At 49.7% G+C, this 26,421-nt stretch overlaps 1 protein-coding gene across 1 annotated transcript in view; it reads right to left on the bottom strand.

The window, feature by feature from the left end:
• Positions 1–8,440, bottom strand: part of LOC142257035 (gastrokine-2-like) — a 194,969-nt gene extending 186,529 nt beyond the window's left edge. The window contains exon 1 of the mRNA XM_075329090.1: positions 8,233–8,440. The gene's annotated coding sequence lies outside the window, so the exon portion shown is untranslated. The remainder of the gene's footprint in view (positions 1–8,232) is intronic.
• Between the last annotated feature and the right edge of the window lie 17,981 nt (positions 8,441–26,421).

The raw sequence follows: 26,421 nt of genomic DNA, 5'->3' as shown, positions 1-26,421 counted from the left end.
TTCTGCGGAGATGAGGGAGGTTGGAGGGGGCAGCGGTGGGCGAAGGAGGGAGGTAAAAGTGTTAAATAGCTGTTTGGGGTTGTGTGTTAAAGAGGATATGAGGTTTTTGAAGTAATTCTGTTTAGCAGAGGTAAGGGCCAAGCGAAATGTGTGAATTGTATTTTTGAATGTGGTGAAGTCTTCCTGGGTGTGCGTTTTCTTCCACCGCCGCTCTGCGGCTCTAGACACTTGCCGCAGTTTTTTAGTGAGGCTGTTGTGCCAGGGTTGTCTATTGATTTGTCTCACTCTGCCGTGCACAAGAGGAGCGACTGAATCAATAGCTGACGTGAGAGTGGCGTTGTAGAAAATGGTGGCACTGTTTGTGTCGTGGAGTGAAGATATGGAGGACAGCGGTAGGATAGAGTCAGAAAGGGTGTGTATGTTGATGTGTGCAAGGTTTCTGCGGGGGTGTGATACGTGCTGGACAGGGGGGGCAGGTGAGGAGGACAGGGCTGAAAAGGTCAGCAGATGGTGGTCAGATAAGGGGGGAGGGGAGGTAGTGAGGTTAGATAGAGAGCAGAGACGGGTGAAGATAAGGTCTAGTGTGTGGCCATCTTTGTGGGTGGCAGAGGCGGACAACTGAGTTAGACCAAAAGATGAGGCGAGGGAGAGGAGTTTGGAGGCTGCTGACTGGCGGGTGTCAGTAGGGATGTTGAAGACACCCATGATGATAGTGGGGATGTCGGCAGAGAGAAAGTGTAGAAGCCAGGCAGAGAACTGGTCAATAAAGGCAGTGGTTGGGCCCGGGGGTCTGTATATGACGGCCACTTGGAGGTTGGAGGGAGAATAGATGCGGACAGAGTGCACTTCAAAGGAAGGCAGGACAAGGGAGGGTAGAGGTGGCATTGGGGTGAAGCTGCAGTTGTTAGAAAGGAGGAGGCCCACTCCTCCACCCTGTCTATTGCCAGGGCGAGGAGTGTGGGTGAAGTGGAGGCCACCGTAGCACAGCGCAGCAGGGGAGGCAGTGTTGGATGGTGTCAGCCATGTTTCGGTGAGGGCCAGAAAGGATAGACTGCTAGAGGTAAAGAGGTCGTGAATGAAGTGCAGTTTATTACAGACGGAACGGGCATTCCAGAGCGCTCCAGAGAGAGGGGGCTGCGGAGTGGCAGAGAGGGGAATGGATTTTATGTTGGAGAGGTTGCGGTAGTTACTACTAGATGGGGAGCGATAGGGGGGTGATAAAGAGGAGTGTCCCATCTGTGGGGGTCCAGGATTGGGAGATATGTCGCCAGCAGTGAGGAGAAGTAGAGAAAGGGAGAGCAGGTGGGAGAAGGAGAGTGGACGGCCTGGTCTGCGCGATACTAGAAGCGATCTGAGGTTTAGGAGCAGGTCAGCAGATGAGAACAGGTGGGGAGGTAAGAGGGAAGGGGAGATGAATATTTGTTTGGAGAGTGCTGGGGTTTGGGGATAGCGAAGGAGAGTGAGGAGGAGTGGAGCAAAAACAATATCAGAAACAGCTTTAAGTGTGAAGACAGAACAGGAGAGTAGATTAGGATCTGTGCAGGAAATTCAGAGGGTCAATTCAAATGAACAGTGTTCATACCTGTGAATGAGACAGATTGATTGTCAATATCATAGATGACTGATGACCATGGAGAAGTTATTCCATAGAATTACATTTCTGTTTTCTGGTATATTTCTGCGCACTTATGAAGCACTTGTAGAAGTACAAAGACCAAGGTACACAGACCTAATGCCCTAAATATATACCAGTCTCATTACACAAGATGAACAGCAGGTGAGCAAGAGAGAAGGAAATCTCAATATCAATTTCATCATCATTTCCTTTATTTATTGTGTCCTTATGGATTTTTATCTAAAGGTTTTTTGATATTTATTGACATTTAATGGTGATCTTATACGGAAAGTTTGATTAATATGAACACTTATAAGACAGGAAAATACAGGGGAAAGAAGATCATGGCCCCTAGTGAAGCTTTGATGAGGTTTTCTCCTATGTGAGGCATGTAATGACTGACAGTTTTCTCTCCCTGCTGCACTAATTGCCATTACAATAGGCGGGAAGTCTATTAATAACACATCTTTAGCTTTCATCTCACAAAATTCATTGTGGGCCAAAGGATAGAGGCATGCTGTCAGCACTGCGAACGTAGAGCTGCAACTGCAGAGCTGATTGTAGTGAGACAAAGCTCAGCTCTGCTTCATTGCCCTCCCCCACACTGACCACAATGAGATGAAAGCTGAGAGGTATATAATGACACTCAGCTCTGCAGTGAGAGCAGACTGTCTGTTATTACATGTCTCATGCTGACAAACGTGCTGTAAGTATAGTAAGGGTCTGCTTTTCTTTCCTCTGTACATTATTGTCGCCTTATGATTGGTCAACCTCATACTTTATCCTCCATCTGCCATAACCTTTTCTTTGCATTCGTTGTGTTTCTTCCGTCTCCTCTTCTTCCATCCTCCCCCTTCATTATGTTGTCTATATCCTCTTCCTCTTGTTTCTTTCTCCTGTTCTATTTTTTCTTTCTTCTGTATCCTCTTGCTCTCCATTTTTCTTTCTTTTTCTCCTCCCTTTACACCTCCTAATGCTTCCACCTTTCTCGGCCTCTTCTCTCCTCTGTCCTCCTCCTTTGCTGTTTTCACTTCAATCCTAATCATATTCCTGCGTCCTCATCACTGTATTTCTTTCTCTTCTTTTACCACCTTCCCCCGTTCCTTCTCTTTGTTGTTCATCCCATCCTTCTCTTTTTCTTCTTCTTTGCCGCTTTTTCTTTCTCTTCTTTCTTACCCCTCTTCATTCCTTTTCTTCTTTCATCCTTCCCTTCTCCTTCTTCTTACTTCCTCCTTTCCCTTCATTTTGCTTTCTCATTCATTTTTCTATCTTTCCTTCATCCTCTCCTTCCTTCGTCTTCCTCTTTTTCCTTTTTCCTCCCGTTCCTTTCTCCTCTTTTCTTTCTTCCTTCTGCCCACTCCTGTTGTCTTTTTTTCCTTCTGTCCTCCTTTTTGCTCATATTCTTTCCTCATTTTCTTTCTTCTTCTCCTCTTCTTTATTCCACCTTCCTCGGCCCTTTTCTTCTTCCTTACCCCTCTTCATTCCTTTTCTTCTTTCATCATCCCCTTTCCTTCTTCTTGCTTCCTCCTTTTTCCCTTCATTTTGCTTTCTCATCCTGTTTTCTTTCTTTCCTTCATCCTCTCCTTCCTTCCTCTTGTTCTTTTTCCTCCCCTGTTCCTTTCTTCTTTTCTGTCTTCCTTCTATCCACTCCTTTTTCTTCTTTCCTTTTTGCTCATTTTCTTTCCTCTTCTTCTCTCCTATATTTCTTTTTCCTCTCTTTCCATGCTCCTCATATCTTCCTTTTCTTCCTCTTTTTCTTTTTTCCTTCTCTTGCTCTTTTTCCTCCCCTGTTCCTTTCTTCTCCTCTATCCACTCCTTTTTTCTTCTTTTCTTCTGTCCTCCTTCTTGTTCATTTTCCTATATTCCACCTTCCTCTGCCCTTTTCTTCTTCCTCTCTTCCCGTCCTCCTCACATCTTCCTTTTCTTCCTCTTCTCTTTCTTTTTTCCTTCTCTTGCTCTTTTTCCTCCCCTGTTCCTTTCTTCTCCTCTATCCACTCCTTTTTTCTTCTCTTCTTCTATCCTCCTTCTTGTTCATTTTCCTATATTCCACCTTCCTCTGCCCTTTTCTTCTTCCTCTCTTCCCGTCCTCCTCACATCTTCCTTTTCTTCCTCTTCTCTTTCTTTTTTCCTTCTCTTGCTCTTTTTCCTCCCCTGTTCCTTTCTTCTCTTCTTTTCTGTCTTCCTTCTATCCACTCCTTTTTTCTTCTTTCCTTCTGTCCTCCTTCTTGTTCATTTTCCTATATTCCACCTTCCTCTGCCCTTTTCTTCTTCCTCTCTTCCCGTCTTCCTCACATCTTCCTTTTCTTCCTCTTCTCTTTCTTTTTTCCTTCTCCTGCTCTTTTTCCTCCCCTGTTCCTTTCTTCTCCTCTTTTCTGTCTTCCTTCTATCCACTCCTTTTTTCTTCTCTTCTTCTATCCTCCTTTTTGTTCATTTTCCTATATTCCACCTTCCTCGGCCCCTTTCTTCTTCCTCTCTTCCCGTCCTCCTCACATCTTCCTTTTCTTCCTCTTCTCTTTCTTTTTTCCTTCTCTTGCTCTTTTTCCTCCCCTGTTCCTTTCTTCTCTTCTTTTCGGTCTTCCTTCTATCCACTCCTTTTTTCTTCTCTTCTATCCTCCTTCTTGCTCATTTTCCTATATTCCACCTTCCTCGGCCCCTTTCTTCTTCCTCTCTTCCCGTCCTCCTCACATCTTCCTTTTCTCGTCCTCTCCTCTTTCTTTCTTCCTTCTCTTGCGCCCCTCACCTGTCTTACTCGCTTGTGTTCTCCTTGTGTGATGGAAGATCAGTGAATTTCTTACTATGTGATAAGGTTTCGGACATAAACAAGGAAACTATTGAGACTCCTCTTTAATTAAAGCAATCTCCTGAAATTACAGCCGCCCTCTCCTCCCAATATGCAGGTTACTGGTGAATGCCCCTCGTTGTTTGTACTGGGGGGCAGCCAGTGCCCATTGTACATTTCTCCCATAATTAAAGGATCCAAAAAATCATTTGTTTTACATCAGGGGCTTCTAAAATTGTCACAATTCAGATTTTACTTTCTAAATATTCACATTCGGGGATCAGCAGCGAATCCAAAACATGAAAGGGTTAAGTCAAAGTTTACATTTTGTAACTTGAAAAAAATGTGTAAGATCTGAGGATCGTCCCATGGCGGCTTCTAATGTTTCCAAGGGCAGGGCCACCATCGGGGCATTACAACCGTGACTCCTGTAAGGGGCCCCTGAGCACAAGCCGAAGGGGGGGGGGGGGGGGCGCTGACAGCCAGGGCCCCTCCCCTTTCATTCCTCTGCTCACCGGACCCCAGGGTGCGGGGCTGCTGTCAGGGCGATGAGGGGCCCGGGCCTCAGAGCTGCCCTCTCTCTTTCTGCTCTGCATTGATCAATGTGATCGGTGCAGAGAAGAACAGGAAACTTATCGGACCAGAACCGAGGCTGAGAAGGTGAAGGACCTTCCAGGTCATGTGACTAATCATGTGCCTGATCACATGACCGGTGAACTGGAAGGTCCTGTAGCTGTTCAGCTGCTGCAGCCTCCGTGCAGGTCCCAGCGGCTCCTCTCCTGCTCTGCACCGATCAGGAACTGCAAGATGAGGTAATGTATAGTGTGTAAGGAAATGTGCCTATTGTGGGGCTGTGTTCCTATATGTGCATGTAGTCTGCGTGTTGCAGAGCTTTGTTTGGCTTTACAGCATGTAGCAGAGCTGTGTATGTCTATGGGCATGTAGCAGAGCTGTGTGTATAATATATACACTGCAGAAAGACACTAACAATAGATTTATTTCTACCCTAGTACACTTAAATTTAGTAATAATGACCCCTCTCCCCTTTATACAGTCAGGGGCGTTTTAATGGGAAAAATGTTTTTTGTCTATTTTATGCTGTGTAAACCTGGGTGTGTCTTATTGTAAGGAGCGGAGCTGGGACAGAGAATATGAATCTTGCAGAAGTTTACACACCCATGTGGCTCTAGCTGAGATGTTGCCCATGACTGGGGTCCTTCCCCTGGGCGGGGGCGAGGGCGGGCGGGAGGGGGGGGATCACCCCTATGTATCCCCTCACCAGGTGACGTCTGCAGCTGTCGCTTTTTTCTCTGGATGATTCTAAACAGGAACTTTTTAATTAGCTTTTTTTTAATTAGAATCAAAGTAACTTACAGCAAATTCATTGGAGCCTGAAGATTCCGCCGAGAAGCAGCGAAGCCGGAGATAATGGGACACACAACGTCTCCATAGAGACAATGCGGAGGAGATCTGTTACCACGAGCCCTGAAATCAGCGCTGAAAAGTCACATCCCAAGATATTATCACATAGAAGATAAATGAGCGACCGGACCAGAACAGAACCGGCCCACAATACACAGACTGTGCACATACATGACTGATCCGGAGTTACCTCCTGTATTATACTCCAGAGCTGCACTCACTATTCTGCTGGTGCAGTCACTGTGTACATACATTACTGATCCTGAGTTATCTCCTGTATTATACCCCAGAGCTGCACTCACTATTCTGCTGGTGCAGTCACTGTGTACATACATTACATTACTGATCCTGAGTTACCTCCTGTATTATACCCCAGAGCTGCACTCACTATTCTGCTGGTGCAGTCACTGTGTACATACACTACTGATCCTGAGTTACCTCCTGTATTATACTCCAGAGTTGCACTCACTATTCTGCTGGTGCAGTCGCTGTGTATATACACTACTGATCCTGAGTTACCTCCTGTATTATACTCCAGAGCTGCACTCACTATTCTGCTGGTGCAGTCACTGTGTACATACATTACTGATCCTGAATTACCTCCTGTATTATACCCCAGAGCTGCACTCACTATTCTGCTGGTGCAGTCACTGTGTACATACACTACTGATCCTGAGTTACCTCCTGTATTATACTCCAGAGCTGCACTCACTATTCTGCTGGTGCAGTCACTGTGTACATACACTACTGATCCTGAGTTACCTCCTGTATTATACTCCAGAGCTGCACTCACTATTCTGCTGGTGCAGTCACTGTGTACATACATTACATTACTGATCCTGAGTTACCTCCTGTATTATACTCCAGAGCTGCACTCACTATTCTGCTGGTGCAGTCACTGTGTACATACATTACATTACTGATCTGAGTTACGTCCTGTATTATACCCCAGAGCTGCGCTCACTATTCTGCTGGTGCAGTCACTGTGTACATACATTACATTACTGATCCTGAGTTACCTCCTGTATTATACCCCAGAGCTGCACTCACTATTCTGCTGGTGCAGTCACTGTGTACATACACTACTGATCCTGAGTTACCTCCTGTATTATACTCCAGAGTTGCACTCACTATTCTGCTGGTGCAGTCGCTGTGTATATACACTACTGATCCTGAGTTACCTCCTGTATTATACTCCAGAGCTGCACTCACTATTCTGCTGGTGCAGTCACTGTGTACATACATTACTGATCCTGAATTACCTCCTGTATTATACCCCAGAGCTGCACTCACTATTCTGCTGGTGCAGTCACTGTGTACATACACTACTGATCCTGAGTTACCTCCTGTATTATACTCCAGAGCTGCACTCACTATTCTGCTGGTGCAGTCACTGTGTACATACACTACTGATCCTGAGTTACCTCCTGTATTATACTCCAGAGCTGCACTCACTATTCTGCTGGTGCAGTCACTGTGTACATACATTACATTACTGATCCTGAGTTACCTCCTGTATTATACTCCAGAGCTGCACTCACTATTCTGCTGGTGCAGTCACTGTGTACATACATTACTGATCTGAGTTACGTCCTGTATTATACCCCAGAGCTGCGCTCACTATTCTGCTGGTGCAGTCACTGTGTACATACATTACATTACTGATCCTGAGTTACGTCCTGTATTATACCTTAGAGCTGCACTCACTATTCTGCTGGTGCAGTCACTGTGTACATACATTACATTACTGATCCTGAGTTACCTCCTGTATTATACTCCAGAGCTGCACTCACTATTCTGCTGGTGCAGTCACTGTGTACATACATTACATTACTGATCCTGAGTTACGTCCTGTATTATACTCCAGAGCTGCACTCACTATTCTGCTGGTACAGTCACTGTGTACATACATTACATTACTGATCCTGAGTTACCTCCTGTATTATACTCCAGAGCTGCACTCACTATTCTGCTGGTGCAGTCACTGTGTACATACATTACATGACTAATCCTGAGTTACATCCTGTATTATGCTCCAGAGCTGCACTCACTATTCTGCTGGTACAGTCACTGTGTACATACATTACATTACTGATCCTGAGTTACCTCCTGTATTATACTCCAGAGCTGCACTCACTATTCTGCTGGTGCAGTCACTGTGTACATACATTACTGATCCTGAGTTATCTCCTGTATTATACCCCAGAGCTGCACTCACTATTCTGCTGGTGCAGTCACTGTGTACATACATTACTGATCCTGAGTTATCTCCTGTATTATACTCCAGAGCTGCACTCACTATTCTGCTGGTGCAGTCACTGTGTACATACATTACATGACTAATCCTGAGTTACATCCTGTATTATGCTCCAGAGCTGCACTCACTATTCTGCTGGTACAGTCACTGTGTACATACATTACATTACTGATCCTGAGTTGCATTCTGGGATATTGGCGGTGAAGCTGCTGGCCTGTGATTACTATGCGCTGTAGGTAGCGATGTCTTCCTCTCGGGTTGCCGGGTGCCGGTTGTCAGTTGTCGGGGATGGTTCTCGGCCCGCTCCGCCATCTCTACCCCGCACAATCCATGCTGTGCTGGAGGCGCAGGACACAGTGTGATGCTCCCCCTGGTGGCGGCTGTAACTCAACCCCGGCCCCTTCTTTTCTGAGCAGGAGAAGGTTTTGATGTGAAGATACAATGACAGCGGCTGTTCCCAGGAACGCGGCGCCAACAGCCCGAATAATGCCGCCATTATACCCGCATCTCACAGGTGTCCGCACTGCATGTAATGTGAAGAGCAGCCCAAAGGATACGGCACAAAGTGCGGAGGATACAGCGTATCACCCAGCAAAGATGCCAGCCCCTACAATCCCTGACGTAACGTCAACTCCAGACACAATGCGCTCTACTTCATAAATGGCAGTATTATACCAGTTATATTCTTCTACATAGGGGCAGTATTATAGTAGTTATATTCTTGTACATAGGGACAGTATTATAGTAGTTATATTCTTGTATATAGGAGCAGTATTATAGTAGTTATATTCTTGTATATAGGGGCAGTATTATAGTAGTTATATTCTTGCACATAGGGGCAGGATTATAGTAGATGTATTCTTGTTCATAGGAGCAGTATTATAGTAGTTATATTCTTGCACATAGGGGCAGGATTATAGTAGATATATTCTTGTACATAGGGGCAGTATTATAGTAGTTATATTCTTGTATATAGGGGCAGGATTATAGTAGATATATTCTTGTACATAGGGGGCAGTATTATAGTAGTTATATTCTTGTATATAGGGGGCAGTATTATAGTAGTTATATTCTTGTACATAGGGGCAGGATTATAGTAGATATATTCTTGTACATAGGGGGCAGTATTATAGTAGTTATATTCTTGTATATAGGGGGCAGTATTATACCGTAGTAGTTATATTCTTGTATATAGGGGGCAGTATTATAGTAGTTATATTCTTGTATATAGGGGGCAGTATTATAGTAGTTATATTCTTGTATATAGGGGGCAGTATTATAGTAGTTATATTCTTGTATATAGGGGGCAGTATTATAGTAGTTATATTCTTGTACATAGGGGCAGTATTATAGTAGTTATATTCTTGTATATAGGAGCAGTATTATAGTAGTTATATTCTTGTTTATAGGAGCAGTATTATAGTAGTTATATTCTTGTACATAGGGGCAGGATTATAGTAGATATATTCTTGTACATAGGGGGCAGTATTATAGTAGTTATATTCTTGTATATAGGGGGCAGTATTATAGTAGTTATATTCTTGTATATAGGGGGCAGTATTATAGTAGTTATATTCTTGTATATAGGGGGCAGTATTATAGTAGTTATATTCTTGTATATAGGGGGCAGTATTATAGTAGTTATATTCTTGTATATAGGGGGCAGTATTATAGTAGTTATATTCTTGTACATAGGGGCAGTATTATAGTAGTTATATTCTTGTATATAGGAGCAGTATTATAGTAGTTATATTCTTGTTTATAGGAGCAGTATTATAGTAGTTATATTCTTGTACATAGGGGCAGTAACATTGTAGTTACAGTCAGGGCCAAAAATATTTGGACAGTGACACAAGTTTTGTTATTTTAGCTGTTTACAAAAACATGTTCAGAAATACAATTATATATATATAATATGAGCTGAAAGTGCACACTCCCAGCTGCAATATGAGAGTTTTCACATCCAAATCGGAGAAAGGGTTTAGGAATCATAGCTCTGTAATGCATAGCCTCCTCTTTTTCAAGGGACCAAAAGTAATTGGACAAGGGACTCTAAGGGCTGCAATTAACTCTGAAGGCGTCTCCCTCGTTAACCTGTAATCAATGAAGTAGTTAAAAGGTCTGGGGTTGATTACAGGTGTGTGGTTTTGCATTTGGAAGCTGTTGCTGTGACCAGACAACATGCGGTCTAAGGAACTCTCAATTCAGGTGAAGCAGAACATCCTGAGGCTGAAAAAAAAGAAAAAATCCATCAGAGAGATAGCAGACATGCTTGGAGTAGCAAAATCAACAGTCGGGTACATTCTGATAAAAAAGGAATTGACTGGTGAGCTTGGGGACTCAAAAAGGCCTGGGCGTCCACGGATGACAACAGTGGTGGATGATCGCCGCATACTTTCTTTGGTGAAGAAGAACCCGTTCACAACATCAACTGAAGTCCAGAACACTCTCAGTGAAGTAGGTGTATCTGTCTCTAAGTCAACAGTAAAGAGAAGACTCCATGAAAGTAAATACAAAGGGTTCACATCTAGATGCAAACCATTCATCAATTCCAAAAATAGACAGGCCAGAGTTACATTTGCTGAAAAACACCTCATGAAGCCAGCTCAGTTCTGGAAAAGTATTCTATGGACAGATGAGACAAAGATCAACCTGTACCAGAATGATGGGAAGAAAAAAGTTTGGAGAAGAAAGGGAACGGCACATGATCCAAGGCACACCACATCCTCTGTAAAACATGGTGGAGGCAACGTGATGGCATGGGCATGCATGGCTTTCAATGGCACTGGGTCACTTGTGTTTATTGATGACATAACAGGAGACAAGAGTAGCCGGATGAATTCTGAAGTGTACCGGGATATACTTTCAGCCCAGATTCAGCCAAATGCCGCAAAGTTGATCGGACGGCGCTTCATAGTACAGATGGACAATGACCCCAAGCATACAGCCAAAGCTACCCAGGAGTTCATGAGTGCAAAAAAGTGGAACATTCTGCAATGGCCAAGTCAATCACCAGATCTTAACCCAATTGAGCATGCATTTCACTTGCTCAAATCCAGACTTAAGACGGAAAGACCCACAAACAAGCAAGACCTGAAGGCTGCGGCTGTAAAGGCCTGGCAAAGCATTAAGAAGGAGGAAACCCAGCGTTTGGTGATGTCCATGGGTTCCAGACTTAAGGCAGTGATTGCCTCCAAAGGATTCGCAACAAAATATTGAAAATAAAAATATTTTGTTTGGGTTTGGTTTATTTGTCCAATTACTTTTGACCTCCTAAAATGTGGAGTGTTTGTAAAGAAATGTGACAATTCCTACAATTTCTATCAGATATTTTTGTTCAAACCTTCAAATTAAACGTTACAATCTGCACTTGAATTCTGTTGTAGAGGTTTCATTTCACATCCAATGTGGTGGCATGCAGAGCCCAACTCGCCAAAATTGTGTCACTGGCCAAAGATTTCTGGACCTAACTGTATATTCTTGTACATATGGGGCAGTATTATAGTAGTTATATTCTTGTACATAGGGGCAGTATTATAGTAGTTATATTCTTGTACATAGGGGCAGTATTATAGTAGTTATATTCTTGTACATAGGGGCAGTATTTTAGTAGTTATATTCTTGTATATAGGGGCAGTATTATAGTAGTTATATTCTTGTACATAGGAGCAGTATTATAGTAGATATATTCTTGTATATAGGAGCAGTATTATAGTAGTTATATTCTTGTATATAGGGGGCAGTATTATAGTAGTTATATTCTTGTATATAGGGGCAGTGTTATAGTAGTTATATTCTTGTATATAGGGGGCAGTATTATAGTAGTTATATTCTTGTACATAGGGGCAGTGTTATAGTAGTTATATTCTTGTATATAGGGGCAGTATTATAGCAGTTATATTCTTGTATATAGGGGCAGTATTATAGCAGTTATATTCTTGTACACAGGGGCAGTATTATAGTAGTTATATTCTTGTACATAGGAGCAGTATTATAGTAGATATATTCTTGTATATAGGAGCAGTATTATAGTAGTTATATTCTTGTATATAGGGGGCAGTATTATAGTAGTTATATTCTTGTATATAGGGGCAGTATTATAGTAGTTATATTCTTGTATATAGGGGGCAGTATTATAGTAGTTATATTCTTGTACATAGGAAGCAGTATTATAGTAGTTATATTCTTGTACATAGGGGCAGTATTATAGTAGATATATTCTTGTACATAGGGGCAGTATTATAGTAGTTATATTCTTGTACATAGGGGAGTATTATAGTAGATATATTCTTGTACATAGGGGGCAGTATTATAGTAGTTATATTCTTGTACATAGGGGCAGTATTATAGTAGTTATATTCTTGTACATAGGGGCAGTATTATAGTAGTTATATTCTTGTACATAGGGGCAGTATTATAGCAGTTATATTCTTGTACATAGAGGGCAGTATTATAGTAGTTATATTCTTGTACATAGAGGGCAGTATAATAGTAGTTATAATCTTGTACATAGAGGGCAGTATTATAGTAGTTATAATCTTGTATATGGGGGAAGTATTATAGTAGTTATATTCTTGTACATAGGGGCAGTATTATAGTAGATATATTATTGTACATAGAGGGCAGTATTATAGTAGTTATATTCTTGTATATAGGGGGAAGTATTATAGTAGTTATATTCTTGTATATAGGGGCAGTATTATAGTAGATATATTCTTGTATATAGGGGCAGTATTATAGTAGTTATATTCTTGTACATAGGAGCAGTATTATAGTAGTTATATTCTTGTACATAGGGGGCAGTATTATAGTAGTTATATTCTTGTACATAGGGGCAGTATTATAGTTATATTCCTGTGTGAGTCTCGGGTGTGTAGATGTCGTTCCCCTCTGTTCCCGGTGTTGCTTCTTGTACATTGTTCCCTGGATGTTTCCTGATTACATACATTAATCCTCTGTGTGGGGGTCTTTGTTCTGGTTTGGGGGGATCATTCGCTCCCAGTGGAGGTGATTATGGCCGCGCAGTGGATGGAGGACACTGGAGCTCTGCAGAGTCTCTGCTCTCGGTGCCCATTGGTAAATGTGCTGCCTGTGTGGCCTTTCCCCTGTCGGTGGCCATAGCTCTAAGCTCCAGGTCTCACACCCGGTTATTTTGGGCTCCGGTGCAGATGGAGGCTGCTCGTGCTGTAGCGGGAGGGATGGGGGGGTGCAGTGTTCCCCGTATTCTGTGTTGGGGCGATGCCGCATTATTCCGGGGGTGACTCGTCCCCGCAGACGCCGCTGATATAATCTGGATCTGATTACACGTAATTCGTGGATTGTTTCTCTCCTCGGATTCTCTCTCGTGAGATGATCCCGCTAATCCCATTCCTCGGCTTTTGTACTGCGCCTTGTTGTAGCGGCCCCGACACTGACAACGCCGGACAATGCGGAGACATTGCCCTCCCTCCAGAATATCCCCGGGCTCCACTCCTGCCATTCCCTTCATGAATCAGGAGGCTCTGGACTAACAAACACTACAGTAGAAGCAGCTACACCTGTTATGGTAACACAAGAAGGGAGATCATGGATTACTGCTGACAACCAGCCTGGATATAGTGAGGTGTCAGCCCCGCCCACGGGGATGACATCACTGATTATAATGACGTGATCAGACATGAGGCCACACCCCTTATATACAGCCCCGCCCCCGGTGATGACATCACTGATATAATGACGTGATCAGACATGAAGCCGCAACCCTTATATACAGCCCCGCCCCCGGTGATGACATCACTGATTATAATGACGTGATCAGACATGAAGCCGCACCCCTTATATACAGCCCCGCCCCCGGTGATGACATCACTGATATGTCTCATGCAACCGACTCCAAGACTTCTCCCGAGCATCCCCAGTCTCCTGGAACTCACTGCCTCAACACGTCAGACTATCTACTACACTCGCAAGCTTCAAACGGAACCTAAAGACTCATCTGTTCAGAAATGCCTATAACCTTCAATGACCTCACTGCTTCACCACCGTGCGGAGCTGCCGCCCCACCACCGTGCGGAGCTGCCGCCCCACCACCGTGCGGAGCTGCCGCCCCACCACCGTGCGGAGCTGCCGCCCCACCACCGTGCGGAGCTGCCGCCCCACCACCGTGCGGAGCTGCCGCCCCACCACCGTGCGGAGCTGCCGCCCCACCACCGTGCGGAGCTGCCGCCCCACCTACACCCCACCTACTGTCTCCTCCCCAAAATCCTTTAGGATGTAAGCCCGCAAGGGCAGGGCCCTCTTCCCCCTGTGCTAGTCTGTCTATTGTAACGTGTACATGTATTCTGTATGTAACCCCCTCATGTACAGCACCATGGAATCAATGGTGCTCTATAAATAAACAATAATAATAATAATAATGATATAATGACGTGATCAGACATGAAGCCGCACCCCTTATATACAGCCCCGCCCCCGGTGATGACATCACTGATATAATGACATATGGTCAGACATGAGACCACACAACCTTATATACAGCCCCGCCCCTGGTGATGACATCACTGATATAATGACATGATCAGCCATGAGGCCACACACCTTATATACAGCCCCGCCCCCGGTGATGACATCACTGATTATAATGACGTGATCAGACATTAGGCCACACCCCTTATATACAGCCCCGCCCCCGGTGATGACATCACTAATATAATGACATGATCAGACATGAAGCCGCACCCCTTATATACAGCTCCGCCCCCGGTGATGACATCACTGGTATAATGACGTGATCAGACATGAGGCCACACCCCTTATATACAGCCCCGCCCCCCGGTGATGACATCACTGGTATAATGACGTGATCAGACATGAAGCCGCACCCCTTATATACAGCCCCGCCCCTGGTGATGAGATCACTGGTATAATGACATATGGTCAGACATGAGACCACACCCCTTATATACAGCCCCGCCCCTGGTGATGAGATCACTGGTATAATGACATATGATCAGACATGAGGCCACACCCCTTATATACAGCCCCGCCCCCGGTGATGACATCACTGATATAATGACATGATCAGACATGAGGCCACACCCCTTATATACAGCCCCGCCCCCGGTGATGACATCACTGGTATAATGACGTGATCAGACATGAGGCCACACCCCTTATATACAGCCCCGTCTCTGGTGATGACATCACTGGTATAATGACATATGGTCAGACATGAGACCACACCCCTTATATACAGCCCCGCCCCCGGTGATGACATCACTAATATAATGACATGATCAGACATGAAGCCGCACCCCTTATATACAGCCCCGCCCCCTGCGACCAGACATGAGCTTTATATTTTTATTTCGTTTACTCCTCCCATTAATGAATAACACTCAGCCTTTCCAAGCTGATAACAGAGAACAGTAGACTACATTTACCTGTCTACAGTCAGCCTCTCTCTGGCATGAAAGTGCTGATAACAGAGAGCACTACAGTCTATACACTTTTGTAGTAAAGATAATGTTCAGGTCCCCGCAAAATCCTCCTCTTCCCCCCTCGTGTAGTGGAGGGGTCTCCGCTCCCAGCGCTCCGTTTGCTGCAGTCTCCGCTGTGGCTGCCAACAGAGAGTGGGAGAACCTGACAGTCAATAAACAGAACAAGATGGAAAACGTCAATATTGTGAGCGGAACATTCATCAACGACTCCGTCACCGGAGACCGACCGCCGGGGCCTAGGACGGAGGATGAAACCGAGAAAACCGCAACATCTCCCAGAATAGCGAGTGCAGCTCTGGAGTATAATACAGGAGGTAACTCAGGATCAGTAATGTATGTGCACAGTGACTGCAGCAGCAGAATAGTGAGTGCAGCTCTGGAGTATAATACAGGAGGTAACTCAGGATCAGTAATGTAATGTATGTACATAGTGACTGCACCAGCAGAATAGTGAGTGCAGCTCTGGAGTATAATACAGGCGGTAACTCAGGATCAGTAATGTAATGTATGTACACAGTGACTGCACCAGCAGAATAGTGAGTGCAGCTCTGGAGTATAATACAGGAGGTAACTCAGGATCAGTAATGTAATGTATGTGCACAGTGACTGCACCAGCAGAATAGTGAGTGCAGCTCTGGAGTATAATACAGGAGGTAACTCAGGATCAGTAATGTATGTACACAGTGACTGCACCAGCAGAATAGTGACTGCAGCTCTGGAGTATAATACAGGAGGTAACTCAGGATCAGTAATGTAATGTATGTACACAGTGACTACACCAGCAGAATAGTGAGTGCAGCTCTGGAGTATAATACAGGAGGTAACTCAGGATCAGTAATGTATGTACACAGTGACTGCACCAGCAGAATAGTGACTGCAGCTCTGGAGTATAATACAGGAGGTAACTCAGGATCAGTAATGTATATACACAGTGACTGCACCAGCAGAATAGTGAGTGCAGCTCTGGAGTATAATACAGGAGGTAACTCAGGATCAGTAATGTATGTACACAGTGACTGCACCAGCAGAATAGTGACTGCAGCTCTGGAGTATAATACAGGAGGTAACTCAGGATCAGTAATGTAATGTATGTACATAGTGACTGCACCAGCAGAATAGTGAGTGCAGCTCTGGAGGATAATACAGGAGGTAACTCAGGATCAGTAATGTATGTACACAGTGACTGCACCAGCAGAATAGTGAGTGCAGCTCTGGAGTATAATACAGGAGGTAACTCAGGATCAGTAATGTAATGTATGTACACAGTGACTGCACCAGCAGAATAGTGAGTGCAGCTCTGGAGTATAATACAGGAGGTAACTCAGGATCAGTAATGTAATATATGTGCACAGTGACTGCACCAGCAGAATAGTGAGCGCAGCTCTGGAGTATAATAAAGGATGTAAGATGCTCCAATTCTGACACTCTGTTCGTCTCTTGCCGATTGCCTTGGTGTGGTGGGTAATACTTTATTATTATAATTATAATAATTAATTAAAATAATTAAAAATTAAATGGTGTGGGATCCCCTCTGTTTTTGATATCCAGATAAGATAAAGCAGACCGCTGGGGGATGCAGCCCATAGTTGGCTCCTTTACCTGCATTGGTTATCAAAAATAGACACTAGCCCTCGTTATTTATAAAATAAATAAATAAATAAATAAATATTCCCTATCCGCATTTGTTTGCAGAGGACTTCGCTCCCTTTTGGTCCCTTTTGCAGCCCCTCGCCCTTAGCACGACCATTTTACAGCACAGACGTTTGGGCCTCCATGGACTTATTTGGGGGTCTGGGGTGAAGTTCAGGTCCTGAAGGGAACTTTTATCTAATGTCCGGCCGGACCCGGCGAATCTGAACTTCCATGGGTCCACTCATCCCTAGTGAGTGCAGCTCTGGAGCTTAATGCAGGGTGTAGGTAAGGGTCTGTGCATAATTGCAAACTAATGTATGTATACAATTAATTCTGGGTAGAGTGCAGGTCTTATAGACATGATCTGTCCGCACTGATATAATCATATCATCTATAGCATAGATTCTATACAATCCATTATTGCACTTGTATAAATTGTCCCCAGCGCAATGATGAGGTGTCTGGATTGTGCTCCCCCCGGTGGTCGCCAGGAGTATTACAGGATAATTCCATGAAATTGCAGTTTCTCTTCACGGACTAGTTACTATCTGTAGCCTCAGTGGAATGAAGACAGGAGCAGCCTTATTCGTGTATTGTTTTTTCTTTTCCTTACTGGCATGTGCACTTGTAGATTCAGACTGAAGGCAACAAAACCACAAAACTATTAAGGAACATATATGGAAACAAGAGGTAAAGGAATACGTGACATGTATCAAAATATGTTACACCTCAGCTTCCTCCGGGTGCGCCTGTAACACTGATGACAGCTTTATATCCCCCCCCCCCCCCCGATTCTCTCCGCAGCAATTCACCTATAGTGGCCGCCTCTCTCCTGCACCGCTGAGGCTGAGAGGCTACCTGAGGTCTGTGCATCTTTTACAAGGGCTGCTATACAAGTTTGTCACTTTGCATTTTATCATGCTTGTAGAGTTGATGAACTTATCCTCTGCAGCAGAAGTAATTTTGTCTTCCTTTCCTGAGGAGGTCTTCTTCAGTTTCATTATAGCGATTAATGATTTTCATGACTACAAACCTTCAAAGACCTAGCAATTTTGCAGACTAAAGGCCCTGTCACACACAGAGATAAATCTGTGGTTGCAGTGAAATTGTGGACAATCAGTGCCAGGTTTGTGGCTGTGTACAAATGGAACAATATGTCCATGATTTCACTGCAACCACAGATCTGCCAAAGATTTATCTCTGTGTGTGACGGGGCCTTTATTTACTTTTGTGTTTTACAGTAATGATGATCTGTGGTTCTTTTTAGTTGTGTTTTTTTGCCATATTCTTGCTTTGAATAGTAATAGGCCGCGCACTGACACTGCACCTGCAAAACAGTTGGTGGTCACCAACACTTTCTGAAGGCCGGAGATTCCAAAAATCCTGTCTGGAGGAGGCGACCTGATCATTGGAGGCATTCCAGGTTCACGAGAGAAGCAAAGAGGGTATAAACCGTCATCAATGTAAGAGGGGGGCACCAGGAGATATCCGAGGGGTGCGATATTCTGGGCTGTGCCACAAGGGTTTCTGTACCCCCGCTTCCACATGTGCTGCTACTTTTGTGGTTTTGCCGACTTCAGTCTGAATCTACATTGTGCACATTCTCATAAGCATATGAAAAACCATTACATGATTGGGTGTAGCTAAACTTATGACCCGCACTGTACAGTATACAGCTATATATCATCAACACACCTCTAAACATACACACACACACACACACACACACACACACACACACACACACACACAGCGGTAGCCCTTACTACAGATCTCTGCCAGGATACAGAAGTGCTCCCCGGCCTATCTGGGCATGATGGGAGTTGTAGTTCTTCACCAGCTGGAGATGCACAGGTTTCTATAGAGGATCATCAATGAACATTTTACTGTCCGCAGCTCTGCGGGTTTTTGGCAGTTATTTGGCTAATTTGGTCCCTTATTTGGAGGCAGTTTTCCTATCATTGGGCCCAGCTCCGGCAGATGAATCCGGTGTCGCCATCTTCCCAGGTCTCTCTTTTTTCCTGCTGCTTTTTTTCTTCAGGTGTCTGCAGCAGAACACGTCATTGGATTGCGGCATTTTCTTTTTCGTACTTTTTGTGTGTAAATTTGCAGTAAACACAGACGATAAATAACTGCCCGGAAAATACCGCAGCGATTCTGCTAGAAGTGACCCCGGCTGAGAGCGGCGGGGGCAGATGTGACTGCTGCAGTGAGGTCTGCTCCACCTGCTGCACCAGCCTCAGCAGTGCTCATCTCCCCCGGTCCATACTCCTTATACTACAGCTCAGACCGGCCCCAGCAGTAATCATCAACCCCGGTCCATACTCCATACACTACAGCTCAGACCGGTCCCAGCAGTGATCATCTCCCCCGGTCCATACTCCATACACTACAGCTCAGACCGGCCCCAGCAGTAATCATCAACCCCGGTCCATACTCCATATACTACAGCTCAGACCGGTCCCAGCAGTGATCATCTCCCCCGGTCCATACTCCATATACTACAGCTCAGACCGGCCCCAGCAGTAATCATCAACCCCGGTCCATACTCCATACACTACAGCTCAGACCGGTCCCAGCAATGATCATCACCCCCGGTCCATACTCCATATACTACAGCTCAGACCGGTCCCAGCAGTGATCATCTCCCCCGGTCCATACTCCATATACTACAGCTCAGACCAGTCCCAGCAGTGATCATCTCCCCCGGTCCATACTCCATATACTACAGCTCAGACTGGCCCCAGCAGTGCTCATCTCCCCCGGTCCATACTCCATACACTACAGCTCAGACCGGCCCCAGCCGTGATCATCTCCCCCAGTCCATCATACTCCATATACTACAGCTCAGACCAGTCATAAAGCGGAGTAGCGCCAATGATTGCCCCTTATACAGGGCGTCTGTCCGTGGCGACCGATCTGCCCAATAATCCGATTGTCTTAATGATTTCTCCTAAGAGTCCGATAACCTGGAAACTCCCCTGATCTGGAGCCGCTTCCGCGGAAACGAGAGGCACGGGGGAAAACGAGAGGCACGGGGGGGGGAAACGAGAGGCACGGGGGAAAACGAGAGGCACGGGGGGGGAAACGAGAGGCACGGGGGGGGAACGAGAGGCACGGGGATGGGGGGAACGAGAGGCACGGGGGGGGGAACGAGAGGCACGGGGGGGGGGAACGAGAGGCACGGGGGGAAAACGAGAGGCACGGGGGGGAAAACGAGAGGCACGGGGGGGAAAACGAGAGGCCCCGTGGGGGGAAACAAGAGGCACGGGGGGGGGGAAACGAGAGGCACGGGGGGGGAGAAACGAGAGGCACGGGGGGGGAAACGAGAGGCACGGGGGGGGGGGAACGAGAGGCACGGGGGGGGAAACGAGAGGCACGGGGGGAAAACGAGAGGCACGGGGGGGAAACAAGAGGCACGGGGGGAAACGAGAGGCACGGGAGGGAAAACGAGAGGCACGGGGGGAAAACGAGAGGCACGAGGGGAAAACGAGAGGCACGGGGGGAAAACGAGAGGCACGGGGGGAAAACGAGAGGCACGGGGGGAAAACGAGAGGCACGGGGGGGAAAACGAGAGGCACGGGGGGGAAAACGAGAGGCACGGGGGGGAAAACGAGAGGCACGGGGGGGGAAACGAGAGGCACGGGGGGAAAACGAGAGGCACGGGGGGGGGAACGAGAGGCAAGGGGGGGGGAAACGAGAGGCAAGGGGGGGAAAACGAGAGGCACGGGGGGGAAAACGAGAGGCACGGGGGGAAAACGAGAGGCACGGGGGGGAAAACGAGAGGCACGGGGGGGAAAACGAGAGGCACGGGGGGGAAAACGAGAGGCACGGGGGGGAAAACGAGAGGCACGGGGGGGAAAACGAGAGGCACGGGGGGAGTGAGACTCAGATCTGAACCTACAAGAAAGAAGAAAATAGATAAAAAAAAAAGGTAAAGAAAAAAAACATCTAAAAGACAAAGACATAAGAAATCTCATTTATTACTCGGTGATTCGCTCAGATATTTACGTAATATTTGTAAATTGTGGAAAGAATTTTGGTTTTTTATCTTCTTGAACGTTATCTGGCACATAAGTGGTTAACACCGCGCTCCCCTCACTCCTCCGAATCGATGATAATCGGGGAACGATCCGCTCCTCTGCTGCGGCCGGATCCACACGATTATTCTCCAGCAATTCATTCCAAACTGTGGTCACTGATCCGGGTCCAACTGAACCCTGCCGCTCACAAAATGCAGGAACGGAGCAATTCAGCGCAGAAAGGGATGCACGGAGCGGAGGATGGCGGAGCGAAGGGAGAGACGGGGCGGAGGGGAGGAGAGACGGAGCGGAGGAGAGACGGAGGGGAGGAGAGGAGAGACGGGGCGGAGGGGAGGGAGAGACGGGGCGGAGGGGAGGGAGAGACGGGGCGGAGGGGAGGGAGAGACGGGGCGGAGGGGAGGAGAGGAGAGACGGGGCGGAGGGGAGGGAGAGACGGGGCGGAGGGGAGGGAGAGACGGAGCGGAGGGGAGGAGAGACGGGGCGGAGGGGAGGAGAGGAGAGACGGGGCGGAGGGGAGGAGAGGAGAGACGGGGCGGAGGGGAGGGAGAGACGGGGCGGAGGGGAGGGAGAGACGGGGCGGAGGGGAGGAGAGGAGAGACGGGGCGGAGGGGAGGGAGAGACGGGGCGGAGGGGAGGGAGAGACGGGGCGGAGGGGAGGGAGAAACGGGGCGGAGGGAGAGACGGGGCGGAGGGGAGGAGAGGAGAGATGGGGCGGAGGGGAGGGAGAGACGGGGCGGAGGGGAGGGAGAGACGGGGCGGAGACGGAGCGGGGGAGAGAGTCGGAGCGGGGGAGAGAGACGGAGCGGGGGAGAGAGACGGAGCGGGGGAGAGAGACGGAGCGGGGGAGAGAGACGGAGCGGGGGAGAGAGTCGGAGCGGGGGAGAGAGACGGAGCGGGGGAGAGAGACGGAGCGGGGGAGAGAGACGGAGCGGGGGAGAGAGACGGAGCGGGGGAGAGAGACGGAGCGGGGGAGAGAGACGGAGCGGGGGAGAGAGACGGAGCGGGGGAGAGAGACGGAGCGGGGGAGAGAGACGGAGCGGGGGAGAGAGACGGAGCGGGGGAGAGAGACGGAGCGGGGGAGAGAGACGGAGCGGGGGAGAGAGACGGAGCGGGGGAGAGAGACGGAGCGGGGGAGAGAGACGGAGCGGGGGAGAGAGACGGAGCGGGGGAGAGAGACGGAGCGGGGGAGAGAGACGGGGCGGGGGAGAGAGACGGGGCGGGGGAGAGAGACGGGGCGGGGGAGAGAGACGGGGCGGGGGAGAGAGACGGGGCGGGGGAGAGAGACGGGGCGGGGGAGAGAGACGGAGCGGGGGAGAGAGACGGAGCGGGGGAGAGAGACGGAGCGGGGGAGAGAGACGGAGAGAGACGGAGCGGGGGAGAGAGACGGAGCGGGGGAGAGAGACGGAGAGAGACGGAGCGGGGGATGTGGAGGGGAGACGGAGCGGAGGAGAGACGGAGCGGGGGAGAGACTGAGCGGGGGAGAGACTGAGCGGGGGAGAGACTGAGCGGGGGAGAGACTGAGCGGGGGAGAGACGGAGCGGGGGAGAGACGGAGCGGGGGAGAGACGGAGCGGGGGAGAGACGGAGCGGGGGAGAGACGTAACGGAGAAGAGATGGAGCGGAGGAGAGACGGAGCGCTGCATCCACAACCTGCAGCACGTTACCCCTTCACAGGCAGCACAGTGGGGGCGGGGGAGGCTGCTTGGTTGCAGCTGCAGATTTGCAGTCGCTCTGTCGCTTTAAGACTACAGACTGCGACACCTCAGATAACCTCGCTGCAGACAGTGGAGGGATGAGGGAGCGCAGGCTCCATGCCTCATGATGTCATCACCCAGGTGTCGGCTTGCAGAGGGGGGGGCAGAGGCTTGTTGCTAGGACGTGAAAGGGAAAGTCGGACGTGATTGGTTTTTCTATTTTCTTGTCGAATCCAATGGCGAGCGATCAGCGTGAAGCCGCAGAACGGCACATTCCTCTCTCTCTCTCCCACCCGGACACAACCTAGCGGCGGCGCGGGGGGCTGAGCAGCGGGGGCACTCGGGGGGCTGAGCAGCGGGGGCACTCGGGGGGCTGAGCAGCGGGGGCACTCGGGGGGCTGAGCAGCGGGGGCACTCGGGGGGCTGAGCAGCGGGGGCACTCGGGGGGCTGAGCAGCGGGGGCACTCGGGGGGGCTGAGCAGCGGGGGCACTCGGGAGGCTCAGCAGCGGGGGCACTCGGGGAGCTCAGCAGCGGGGGCACTCGGGGGGCTCAGCAGCGGGGGCACTCGGGGGGCTCAGCAGCGGGGGCACTCGGGGGGCTCAGCAGCGGGGGCACTCGGGGGGGCTCAGCAGCGGGGGCACTCGGGGGGGCTCAGCAGCGGGGGCACTCGGGGGGGCTCAGCAGCGGGGGCACTCGGGGGGGCTCAGCAGCGGGGGCACTCGGGGGGGCTCAGCAGCGGGGGCACTCGGGGGACTCAGCAGCGGGGGCACTCGGGGGACTCAGCAGCGGGGGCACTCGGGGGACTCAGCAGCGGGGACACTCGGGGGACTCAGCAGCGGGGGCACTCGGGGGACTCAGCAGCGGGGGCACCCGCGGGACTCAGCAGCGGGGGCACTCGGGGGGCTCAGCAGCGGGGGCACTCGGGGGGCTCAGCAGCGGGGGCACTCGGGGGGCTCAGCAGCGGGGGCACTCGGGGGGCTCAGCAGCGGGGGCACTCGGGGGGCTCAGCAGCGGGGGCACTCGGGGGGGCTCAGCAGCGGGGGCACTCGGGGGGGCTCAGCAGCGGGGGCACTCGGGGGACTCAGCAGCAGGGGCACTCGGGGGGGCTCAGCAGCAGGGGCACTCGGGGGGGCTCAGCAGCGGGGGCACTCGGGGGGCTCAGCAGCAGGGGGCTCAGCAACGGGGCCAGTCGGGGGGCTCAGCAGCGGGGGTACTCGCGGGGGCTCAGCAGCGGGTGGCTCAGCAGCGGGGGTACTCGGGGGGGCTCAGCAGCAGGAGCACTCGGGGGGCTCAGCAGCAGGGGTACTCGGGGGGGCTCGGCAGCGGGGGCTCTCGGGGGGCTCAGCAGCGGGAGCACCCGGGGGGGCTCAGCAGCGGGGGCACTCGGGGGGGCTCAGCAGCGGGGGCACTCGGGGGGGCTCAGCAGCGGGGGCACTCGGGGGGGCTCAGCAGCGGGGGCACTCGGGGGGGCTCAGCAGCGGGGGCACTCGGGGGGCTCAGCAGCGGGGGCACTCGGGGGGCTCAGCAGCGGGGGCACTCGGGAGGCTCAGCAGCGGGGGCACTCGGGGGGCTCAGCAGCGGGGGCACTCGGGGGGCTCAGCAGCGGGGGCACTCGGGGGGCTCGGCGCACCTGTAATGCCTTCCATGGGGGCAAAGGCACAAAGGCTCGGCCGACAGGGACAGGAGGAAGCGTCAGGGGGATCAGGCGAGAGGGGAGATTATCCGGGGGGGGAGGATTCACACCCTGCAGATTGATCTGTCCGCCATCGCGGCTCGGATCATCAGTCACACTTCTTGGGCGGATAAGTATCACAAGACGCGGCCCATAAAGTAATCTACCATCCATCCGAGTCCTGGCCGCCATTGTACCGGCAGCGCTCCATAATAGCATGCTAAAGCAGGAATGGCGCCATCCCTGTCTGCAGGCCGGGTGTGGTATTACATCTCCACCCTCTTCACTTCATTGGACCTTGACTGCAATACCAGCCACAACCTGCAGCCAGGGGGGCGCTGTCCAAGGAAAAAAGCGGATTGCTTTTGTAAATTAACAGCCAATCCGCTTATATTATAGCGGTTATATCGGCGGGCTGTGCCATGCAGATCGGCCGGTGTACGGCGCAGACAGGCTTTGTGGCTACGCACTGCTTGTACCGTGAAGACACCTGCCCTCAGCTTGTATACATTTTGGTAGTTTATGGCAATCGCTCTGTGACCAAAATTGTGAATTTCTGTACGAAAATTTCTTTTTTTTGCCATGAAAATAAAATGGGTGAGGGAGCGCGGCGTCACCGAAAGTCAGAAAACGGCAGCCGCAAAGCTCACTATTGTGTGAGGAATGAAGACTGGAGGATAAAACAAGGAGTGGTGCCGCGACCGGGTCCGGAAATAGACCAGAGGGGCTGGTGCCGCTACAGGGTCTGGAAATAGACCAGAGGGGCTGGTGCCGCTACAGGGTCCGGAAATAGACCAGAGGGGCTGGTGCCGCTACAGGGTCCGGAAATAGACCAGAGGAGCTGGTGCCGCGACCGGGTCCGGAAATAGACCAGAGGGGCTGGTGCCGCTACAGGGTCCGGAAATAGACCAGAGGGGCTGGTGCCGCTACAGGGTCCGGAAATAGACCAGAGGAGTTGGTGCCGCGACCGGGTCCGGGAATAGACCAGAGGGGCTGGTGCCGCGACCGGGTCCGGAAATAGACCAGAGGGGCTGGTTCCGCAATGGGGTCCCGAAATAGACCCAAGGGGCTGGTGTTGCGATGGGGTCCGGAAATAAATCAGAGGGGCTGGTGCCACGATGGGGTCCGGAAATAAACCCGAGGGGCTGGTGCTGCAACGGGGTCCAGAAATAAACTAGAGGGGCTGGTGCCATGATGGGGTCTGGAAATGAAGGGGACAGGACACAACAGGGGTCTGGAAATAGACCAGAGGGGCTGGTGTGATGAAGGGGACAGGACAGGTGGATATGGCCTGGAGGTTTGGAGCCCTTCCTTCACACACAGATGTTCCAGTCTCGTGTCTCATCAGTAGCACAAGGCAGGAGGGTCACAGATCCGTACAGTACCGTCTTCCCACAATGTGACCAGTGCGGTTGAGGACGGGAGGGACGAAAGGAACAGTCATACGAGTCCAGCAGGGCCCCTGGATCTGCGCTGTACAACCACGTCTGTCACTGATGAGGGCCACAAGGCAGAAACAGTAGCGGATCCCTGCAGTTACACTGTATCCCTGCACCAAGGCCTCCAGCTGATGAGCCTGACTGCGGCCATTGTTCTGGGGCCCTGGATATTGCGGCTTGTGACTGGCGGCCGTGGAGCACTGAGGAGCGGCATCTGCAGATTCTACAATTATTCTGCGCTTACCTCTTTGTTCCCCTCTTATTTTCGGGGTGACCCCTCAGCGAGGTTATTGGCGCGGTGCTGGGGCTCGTAGCCGGACTCTGCTGACACCGCCCGTTACCACTACAACCCCCATCATTCATGTCCGGGGGCAGAAATCATCGAGAACA

This window comes from Anomaloglossus baeobatrachus, chromosome 11 (assembly GCF_048569485.1).
Source record: "Anomaloglossus baeobatrachus isolate aAnoBae1 chromosome 11, aAnoBae1.hap1, whole genome shotgun sequence".
Classification (NCBI taxonomy): domain Eukaryota; kingdom Metazoa; phylum Chordata; class Amphibia; order Anura; family Aromobatidae; genus Anomaloglossus; species Anomaloglossus baeobatrachus.
The sequence above is the reverse complement of the archived record's forward strand: the minus strand, read 5'-3'. Positions and strand labels throughout refer to the sequence as shown.